The sequence below is a fragment of the Pundamilia nyererei genome, unplaced genomic scaffold (assembly GCF_000239375.1).
Source record: "Pundamilia nyererei isolate P.nyererei 1_Seehausen unplaced genomic scaffold, PunNye1.0 scaffold00145, whole genome shotgun sequence".
Taxonomy (NCBI): Eukaryota; Metazoa; Chordata; class Actinopteri; order Cichliformes; family Cichlidae; genus Pundamilia; species Pundamilia nyererei.
Window position 1 is genome coordinate 162,288 of NW_005187546.1, and position 10,197 is coordinate 172,484.

Consider the following 10,197-nt stretch of genomic DNA (forward strand, 5'->3'; position numbering starts at 1 on the left):
TGGGAGGAAGTCAAAGTACCCAGACAGAGAGCCTATGCAGTCACAAGGATAATATGCAAAATCCACACATTGAATTTTCATGCAGTGTTGTGCACATGACTACAAATTTGTCACATAGTAAATAATAGATAGAGCCACATAAAAATGTAAACACTGTTGATTTTGGCAATTTGGGGGGCATTGTAGTTACTGTTACTTATCATAATAAAGATAAAATTAAATTACAATCCTTTCCTCAGAACTATAAAGTTGCAATATTAACACGTCTATTCAAGTCCGGAACGCTTTCCACTGTGAGTTATCTGTATTTTTAAATATCAGATTTATCTTTCTAAATTTATGCTGGTGGTATGGCTTCTTGGAGACTGCTGAGCTTTTTTTCAAATATGCATTTATTTTTAAAATGGCCGATAACTTTTCACTCAAATCTCTGTTCTGAGGTGGCAGGAAATGTGTCAAAATGATCTGAGTGTCTAGGTTAGAGTTGGAAGGGGAAAAAAGAAAGAAGTATGGAAGAGCTGTTTTGCAAGAAAAGTCGGTTTAACTTATGGTGAACAGCAACCACTGTGGCCACAAGATGAAATTGCAGGATTACAGTAATAGCATTACTGATGATTGAGCAACATTAGGCGTTACACACATTTGACCCAAGCATTCACAGAGGGAGGGTTTTATGGGTATTTCTTCTTATGGTGGCATAGTCTTGGTTTAAAATATATGGACGGGACAGTGAGCTGATTCATGTAGACCAGGAAACAGAAGAGAAGACGTGACTGATGAAGGGTATGACGCACCTCCCTCATGTTTTAGTCAAGGCTATTACATATCTTAAATTTCAAACGGGTGCTAATGATGTGATTATGATGGAACCCTAAAGCCCTGGGTTGAGAGCTAGATAAAAAAAAGGCAGCAGATCTTCTGGAGGTTTGTAAGGCTGTTTCACAGCTCGTCCAACAGGCTTCTTCAGCTCTAAAAAGCAATATGGAGAGTCCCAGGTATTTAACCCCTAGTGGGCGTTGTCCCCTTTGGAGGTGAACCAGGTCGTTGAGCCACTATTGATCACGTTAGTCATAACATGAGCTAAGGTGTGGAAAAAAAAGACATGGGCCTTTACCATCACTAGTGGTTAAGGGCGAACCTACTGTGAGACCTTGTCCCCAAGCCATCATGAGACTTATTGAGGTCACCTGACACAAGGTGTGAGTGGGGGTGAAGCATCTGGGAAGACTGCATCATCGGGGGCTGATAGCTGGTGTCATAAATTACCACCTGTATTCAACGCTGGTTGTTCACAGTGGACATAGATCAGGGGTGTCAAACATAAACATAAACATTTCCTAATGTTGTAAACCTGCTCAACATTTGGCAATAAAACCCTTTCTGATTCTGATTCTGATTCTGATAAGGCCCGATCCAGCCCACTGGATAGCTCTGGAAAATGTGAAGGACAGCATAAATTTTGGATTTTTAACTCTACTTTTTTTTAATGTTTTACAGTTTTTCCTACAGGTAAAGACTCTCCCATGGCCATTCATACTGCACCAAAGTAATCAAGTAACAGATAAACAGTTAAATTCAGAAATTGAAATGACAGAAAAGGTCTCGTTGTACAATAATTTTTGCTTGTTTTTTGTCAGTTAACAAAGACTTTCTCTTTTATAACTAAATGAATTGAGTGCATTGAGCTACCAGAGCTTTTTCTCTAGTTTTACACATTTATTTTATACAGCTGACAGATTTATTTCATTCACTGCAGCAGCATTTCTTTGTTGTGTAGAAAGACTGATGTGCATTCTTGAAATTGCTCTTCTTTATTTTTAATCTCACTGATTTAATGTATATTTAAAATTCTTTACACTGACAGAAAATAGACTACCACTGGTCCGGCTAACTTAAGTGGGCTGTATGTGGCATCCTCAAAAGTATCCTTTGTCCTTTAGGTGCGTTTGTACAGCGGAGTCCTCTCCTGTTGACGAGGCTATTCTATGTTGAACCTTGTGTTTATAGAGCAGGTGTTTCATCTACATAGAGGTCCGAGCACTCCTCACTGCCCTGCACAGCAAACACTATGTTGTTTAGCTTGTGTTTTACCCTCGGGACGAACCAGTTTGTATCTGGTTGTGATGTCATTTTTGGAGAAAATACTTCATTCATTCAGGGCTTCTTCAGTCCTCAAAACAAAAAGTGGATTTCTCATCACCCACTGGAACTCAAAGTAGCTGTGATCAGGACCTCTACACCACTGGGAGAAGAACATTATCTCTAAGGGAAGACAAAAAGAAGAGGAGTACACACATGTTGGCCTAAATCAAATCAGCAAAGATGCACAGGAAAAAATGTCAGAAACCAAAATGAATACCAAATGGAACAACTGTCGTCCTTTATGTAGCAAGTTTGTCAGAGAAACCACAGTTGCCTTTTTTTAAGCTCTCAAGACTACTATGACCTGGATGACTGAAACTATGGTAAATGATAACCTTTACTCCACTGAAGATTAGGAAGTTTACCACCTAAACAGAATTTAATGCTGTCGAGTCACAAGACTACAACTTTTTCCTGATCCCTGGGGTGTAACCGTATCAGTAATACAATATCGTTAAAACTGAGTTTTTCCTTCCTACTGTCACCATGTGCTTGCTCAAAGGGGCTCATCTGATTGTGGAGGTTTTCTCTGTATTATTGTAGGGTGTTTACCTTAAAATCTCAAAAAGCACTTTGAGATAAATAATTGAACTAAATTCTCACAGGATGTTAAAAGTAAAAAACAACTCACAATCCACATTCAATCAAAACGGACATCAAACTCATATCTTGCTGGAGAGAATGGTCCAAATGTGGAGTGAAGCCTTGAAACCAGACTATGCAAATAAATGATGGCACCCAAAATGTAAGCAGCAGCGTCTGACTATTCACACTCTGTCCACAGACCTGCTGCTGCTTCTCATAATGTTAAATTCATTATGCTTTTATCATGCTTCATAGCATCCTCTGTGCTCCACTCCCCCCCAAAATTAAGATTCATGTTAATTATATAGCACTAGGTTGTAAAACAAGACGCAAGATAATGTTGGAATAAATAATTCATCCAGAAGAAAAAAGCTTTTATTCATGGTGAAACGCGCAGGATGATTTCAGCCTGAGGAAATGAACTACTGTGAAGTCTGGTGGTACAGTGGCAGATTGTGGCTCTTGGTATTCTTTGGGCTCACCTCACTAAAAGTCATCCATACTTAAAAGACAGATGTGTTCAATGTAACCCTTTCAGTCTTGGTTCGTACACACGCAACAATAGAGGGGGATGTTTCCTGTCAAGAACCTGGCACTGTACCACCATCATGGAAGATGTTGAAATCCCTTAAGTTCCCCTTTATGAATCAAAAAGCGAGGAGGGTTCTCGATCAAACACTGATACAGCTTCCCTTACATATGCGCCTTTAAACATCCTCGCTGGGAGGAGCTACGGTGAGAGAAAGAGATGAGAGGGAGGGAAACAGGAAGGCATGCTGGTTTAATGAAAAGCACTCGGCTCAGCAGGGATTTCAAACCTTTATGTTGAGAGGCCAAACAGCTTCAAAAGTCTTGTTCTAATAAGACATTAATCCTGCACTGTTTACTTTCCCCCTTTGCAGGTAGCCTTTCACTTTCCAACAACTATTCTGGCTCTGTATTGGCCAGCATTGGCCTTGCTGAATGCAATCAGCCTTATCAGCAAACAAGAACACACTCACTGGTGCCAGTTGCCAAGATAATTATCTGTGCCAAATCAATATTGCACCATATGATGATATAACACGATCACATCAAAGTCATATCAAAAAGAAAACAGCATTTTGTATGAAACTTCAAAAATACTTAATGCTCCATAGTGTCTGTAGAAAAAGTAAACACCCAAACTGTCCCCATTTAATTTCCTTAGTTACTGACACTCTTTACTTTCAGATTAACATACTGCGGCTTTACATATGCTGAGCACTTGCCATCAAGTTGAGTAAATTGCCTTTTGTTGTATAAAACTGGCAGGTCTGTGTCACTTTTCACTTCAACACTGGGTGTCACCCTCATGCAAAGCACCAGTATTCCTGCAGGGACTGTATCTCACAACATGCTACCTTAACAGACAGTCAGACAGGTTGGAAGACATACCGCTGGGCCTGCATGCCTATCTCTGACTTGACATGCTGACAGCTGCCTAACATTTAATATCCCCCTTCTTGTTTTTTGGAACTCTGTATCTATCTGACGGCATGTCTCTACCTGCGCTCTCCACCTACCGAGAACTCAAGAGGATTCCTGTGATGTGATTTGCCGTTTTGGGCAGGGTGCTGTGTTCCCAGTGTAAAATCTGATTGGCTTTCTGTTGACCCCGCAGGTTTGAGGGGGAGCGGGCTTTCACTGTTACCACAAACAGAAAGTGAGAGGCAGACTTAATGATATAAGAAACTTTGACAAGGACTACTCAAAGAAGGGAGGAAAAGTAAGGAAAGAAAAAAGCAGAATGAAAGAGAGATATTAAAAAGAGAAGAGACAGAAGCCTCCCAGAGTGAGACGGGGGACCCAGTAAACAGGTAGGCGTTGCATACTGTAGCTGCTGCAAGGCAAACTGGACTGTCTGCTTGTGTTTCTAGCTGGCTGCTTTCTGGAAGTAAGCTGATAATCAGGCTGATCCTTCATTTGTGTTTCTTCTAAAACTCTTATGCACAGAAACATGTGCAAGCATGTGCGTGTTTGCATATGTGCTGGTATGTAATCCGTATCTTCCCCCCAACTTGCTGTTCAGACATGAATAATCGCTCCATCGCCTGGTGGCTGAGACAGATTGGCCTGCCCCAGTACACCAAGATACTTGAAAATGAATATTATGGTCTGGAGGTATGAACAGTAAATATTCAAAATGCATATTTTTTCTTTTTTTTTTCTTGTACCCTAATCATTGCCTTTTTTTTAAATGATGTCCCCGGCCTGACTTTGTTTGTTTGTTTACTTGTTTACAGGGTTTGCTGAATGTGACGGACGGAGAGTTGAAGGATGCAGGGATAGAAGATGCAACACACAGAGAAACCATCCTCAACCAGCTTTCAAAACAGAGAGAGCGAATGGACCCACACTACGGTGACATGCATTCGCTAGATGCATTTGCACGTACACACAAGGGCTGGGAAGTTTGGAGATTATGTATAAATATGCTGATTAAATATTGAAACGTACTGGACGACAGCATATAAAGTGGAGCATTATCACATCACAGATTACAGTTTTGTCAGGCTTTCTTTTGGTAAATCATGTATTTCAGTTGTTTATCCCACTCCACTTACATCCTGGAAGATTTTGGTTCATACTGACATGACAAAAGTAAATGTGGTCATGGATGTGCAGCCAATAAACATGCAGCACATCCATGACCACATTTCCCGTTTCATCACATCCTACAACATGCTCTATTGGATGCATCCATGCTTGCATCCATGTCTTTTTATGCCAAATTCTGACCTTACATCCAAGCAGAAATCAAGACTCATCAGACCAGGCAATGTTTTTTCTAATCTCCTACTATCCAATTTTGGTGAATTCAAGCGCACTGTAGGCCTCAGTTTCCTGTTCCTAGCTAAATGGAGTAGCACCCTGTGTGGTCTTGTGCTCTGAAGGGATTTAAGGTTTGACATGTGTGGTCAGAGATGCTCTTCTGAGTACCTCGCCTCTAATGTCTGGTTATTTGAGTTACTGCTGCCTTCCTATCAGCTCAAAGCTGTTTGGCCATTCGCTCGTGACCTCTGACATCAACAAGTCGTTTTCACCCAGAGAACTGCCACTTGTAAATTCTTGAGATAATTGTGTGGAAAAATCCCAGGAAATCAGCAGTTTCTGAAATAATCAGACCAGCCTGGGAGGCAGCGACCACGCCGTGCTATATATGCATCAACATGTGCACCTAACAAAGTGGCCAGTGAGTGTATGTCTCTGTTACGAAAGAACACAGACAGAAAGATAACATCTTATCTTGGGTTGATTCATCCTTAACTTTCAGAGAGCAGAATCTGTTAGAATAATTAACGCAGTCGGTTTATGAAGTCAAATGTTATCTTTTTAGGGGTTTTTCTGGCTCTTGGTGCTTAGTATAAATGAAAGTAGGTGAAGATCTCTGAACGAATGATGAACTCACAACTTATTTAATATCTGGCACAGTGCATGCTTGGAAATAAACAAATATGCTGAACAGTTCTGTGAATGAAAACACGAAAACTAACAGACTTTAATCACCAATTAATTTAAATTAACATTGACTATGTTTTTTTTAAATTCCAGCTTCAATTCTAACGGACAGTCAAGACAGCGGTACGGATCTTGTCTTCTTCAACTCTTCTTTAACTCTGTTTTCCAGCATGTCAACCTGTGCCATTAAAAATGTCCTTCTGTCCTCTGAGGTGGGCAAGTCATAAAGCGCAGAGTGAGCCGAAAATATTCGCTGGGATCGTCCATGGATCTGGTGAGCTCGCAAAGTTTGCACTGCAAGCTGTGAACATCCCAAAACAGCTGAAGTCCTAACGCAATGCAGACAGCTGCTCCAGAGGCAACACTAACTGGGGATTTGCATTTGCGTGCAGGAGAGGCCGAAGGATCTGTTTCGTCAGAGTGTTCTGCCCCGCCTCCAGCGCGCTGACAAGAAACATCGCCTGTCGGCCTCCTGCTCGCAGCTCCGCCCCCTGGACGAGGACAACATCAGTAACAACACCTGTCAGGACAGCAAACACAGGTACAGTGACCCCCGCCTCCACCTTCTGGCTAATGATTACATTTGACCTCACAAAGTCTAAGTCAGAGTTTGTAAGGCGGGGCAAACAATCAGTTATCCATAAATGGGCCTGAAAAGACATTACGAATGAAAAGCCTTTATGAATATTAAATGACAGGATGTTACGTTGCACTGAGTCCCACCTCCCACTGACGAAGGTCAAGAACTCAGTGACAAAGTGAAAGTACGCGTCTGCAAGTGTTCAATCCTTACAGTCCAAACAATTACAAAGAAGAAGATTTAGCTCCAGACTATCTCCAGCAACAAAATCCAGTTCATTCAAATTACAAAAAGCATGTATTTTCACTCTATTCCTGGTAAGTGGCAACCTTGACCAAGTCATGTCCTTCCTAAACCCATTGTTCCAGTTTGTTTGAATCACCCAGAGACCTTATGAAGAAGATCTCCATAAAAGAATCAGTTAACTGTTATTTTCTCTCAAAACAGGCAGCGATGGAGTTTTTCAGCAGATCTGAGATGGACAAACAATAGTTTAGCATCCTATGTCTGAGGGCAGCTGTAGATGTGGATATTTGAACATTTGAGCATGTAAAACCAAACCCACCTGCACGGCTAAATACAGCTTCAAGTGTGTGTGAAAAGATAGTTTTATAATGTGTGAAGTGACCGTTTACATATTAGCATATCACCTCCTTTCTATAGGTCTGCTCATCACCTCACCTGTAATCAGTTTTACTGATCCAAAGGCTATTTATATCCAATATATAACATCCAGTCATGCACTTACTTTTTAAATTTTGAGATGCCTGTGTGTAAGATTTCTGTTGCTCCTCCTCAGTGGATGTGACAGGTCAGGAGCAATTTATCTTTCTATTATCAACATCTGTTAAAGTATAAAGAGGCATAAAACAAACAGCATTTGTTGTGCTGAAGAAAGACTTAGTAAAATCTGTTGATGAGGAAAGCATGTGCAGGAGTGCTATAATAGCAGGGTGATCGGTTTCCAATAAACTGAATGTGGGGCAAACACTGTGTCTGTGTGGGACAAAGTGGGACATGTCGACAATGCTGAGAGACAGACAGGTACATAGACAAGGTATGCTACTCTATCTATCCATAGACTAGCATACCTTATTTTGAGCAATATCTGACAGTTTTAACCATTTTCATCCAAGAATGAACACATATACTACGTTTACGTTATTTTTTTCCCATCATATTCAACAAAAAAGCTTTTTGGTGACTTGTAGCGTTCCCTGATGGTACTAGACAGGATAAGCTTCTTCTGACTAGAAAAGTGCATGACCTGCAAAAACAAGTCAAAATGTGGGACAATGCTTCATGATGTTCCTAGGACTAGGGACAAACATGTTGTCCACTCCCACATAAAGAGGCAAATCTAGTTACTCCACGTAACACTGGTTACTAAATACTGCTTAGATTATTCATATAAAATATAAACTTAGTAATCATGCCAGATTGTAAAAGGTACCAGCTACTCAGCAGTATATAAAGTAAATAAAACAAACAGCAGCTGCAACATTGTGAACTGCTCTGTTCTTTAAACTAACTATGTTTAGGCCATATTTGGATGCTATTGCTTTTCTATGCAGGGACTTTTACTTGTGCAAATATTATAGACTGTAGTGCAGTAATGTGTATGTTTTGGTAAATCGTCTTAACACTTCTTTCACCCCAATTCCAAATTATTGCTTAGGTCATTTTTCATGCAATACTATTAGCAAATTTCCATTTGTTTCTTCTTCTTCTAATAATAATAATAATAATAATAATAATAATAATATCTATTTTCTACTTTAATTTTTTTTACATTTCTATTCATGGTAACCCCCCAGCCTTCAACTGCTTCTTTTGTTTTTAAATCCTATGCTCGCCCTTGACCGTGTTTTGCCCAATACCGACCTTCAGTTTGTGTGATAAAATAAAATGTTGGCCAAGTTGACATCTAAACCAGCTCCACATGTAGGATATACCCCCATACAGCTCCCCACCTTCCTGTCGTCCCAGGTGCTGCTGTGTCAGCTCACCTTGCGTCGGTATCCGAGGAATGCCAGACAGATAGCGGCGTTTCAGCACCGGAGCCAGGGGCGGGGAGGAGGAGAGCTGAGGGCAACTTGTGGGAACTCGTACTGAGCACGACTCAGGCAGGAGGGAGAAGAGAGGAGGGGGGAGCTGGGAGGGACCGCAGCACAGACGGACACAACGTTAAACTTCCCAGCTGTTGTTTGTTGGTGTGAACTCGGACCGCAAACAGTAAAACATGTCCGCGGAGAGTGAGCTGTGAGTCGGGCTGACAGGTAGGACGGACCGCTGACCGCCGTCAGTGCCGTTTTTTTTAAACAACGAACAACTTTAACTAACGCGAGATGTTGGAGGTTAAGACGGGTGTTTTCTCAACAGTTAATTTACCTTTTATTGCGGATTGTGCAAGGCTTTCTGGACATTTTCTGAACATGCAGTACTCAGAACTCAGCACACGAAGTGGTAAAGCTAGAACCAAAAAGTCGAGAGTGGTTACTTTTGGGTTGTTGTTACCTGTACCTCTGCCAGCGAACTAACGACCTGTTGCACAATTTTAAGGCACTGGCAAGTTTAGACGCTGTCGAAGAATGTTCAGGTTGACAACAAGAGCTGTTAGAGGATATAATGGCAGCTGTCTCCTCTGGTGTGCCAAATTTCCAGAGAACTTTAATAAAATTGTATCAAACATAGAAATATGTGGTGTCAGGTTACATTTCTCAATAGCTGGCTGTCCAGCGCGTTGTACAGGTGTTTCTGCCCAGACCAACGCCCCTCAGACCGGATGTTGAACTAAGAACCACACAGAAAATCTTACAACTGTGATTTATTCGGATGTCCTTCAATTTTAGTTTTTTACCCCCCGGTTTTATTTATATAGCGCCAAATCGCAATAGCAGTCATCTCAAAGCACTTTATATTGTGAGGTAAGGACCTTGCAATAACAAAGAGAAAACCCCAGCAAGTAAACGACCCCCTATGAACAAGCACTTGGCGACAGTGGAAAGGAAAAACTCCCTTATAACAGGAAGAAACCTCCTTCACTCTGTTCAAAATGTCCATTATTATTATTATTGTTGCTGTTGTTGTTTTTATTATCAACATGGGACACCCCTCAACATAACTCGTATATTACACTAAACCTGCTACCTGTACGAAGGCTGTGATGGTGTTACGTTTCTGATGCTTCCCTGACCTGAATCCATTTGAAAGCCTCTGGGATGTCATGTATCGGTGACTCCACCGAATAGACCCACACACCGAGGTTGTTGTGGGTTTGCACAGCCAATACACACTACCGTGACACATTACGACAATACAGGGAGTGCAGAATTATTAGGCAAGTTGTATTTTTGAGGAATAATTTTATTATTGAACAACAACCATGTTCTCAATGAACCCAAAAACCT

General features: G+C 41.1%; 1 protein-coding gene across 1 annotated transcript in view; it reads left to right on the forward strand.

Moving 5' to 3' along the window:
* The first annotated feature begins 8,800 nt into the window (after window positions 1–8,800).
* LOC102201463 (breast cancer anti-estrogen resistance protein 3) overlaps window positions 8,801–10,197 on the forward strand; it is a 13,607-nt gene continuing 12,210 nt past the window's right edge. Inside the window, exon 1 of the mRNA XM_005744522.1 lies at window positions 8,801–9,066. The gene's annotated coding sequence lies outside the window, so the exon portion shown is untranslated. The remainder of the gene's footprint in view (window positions 9,067–10,197) is intronic.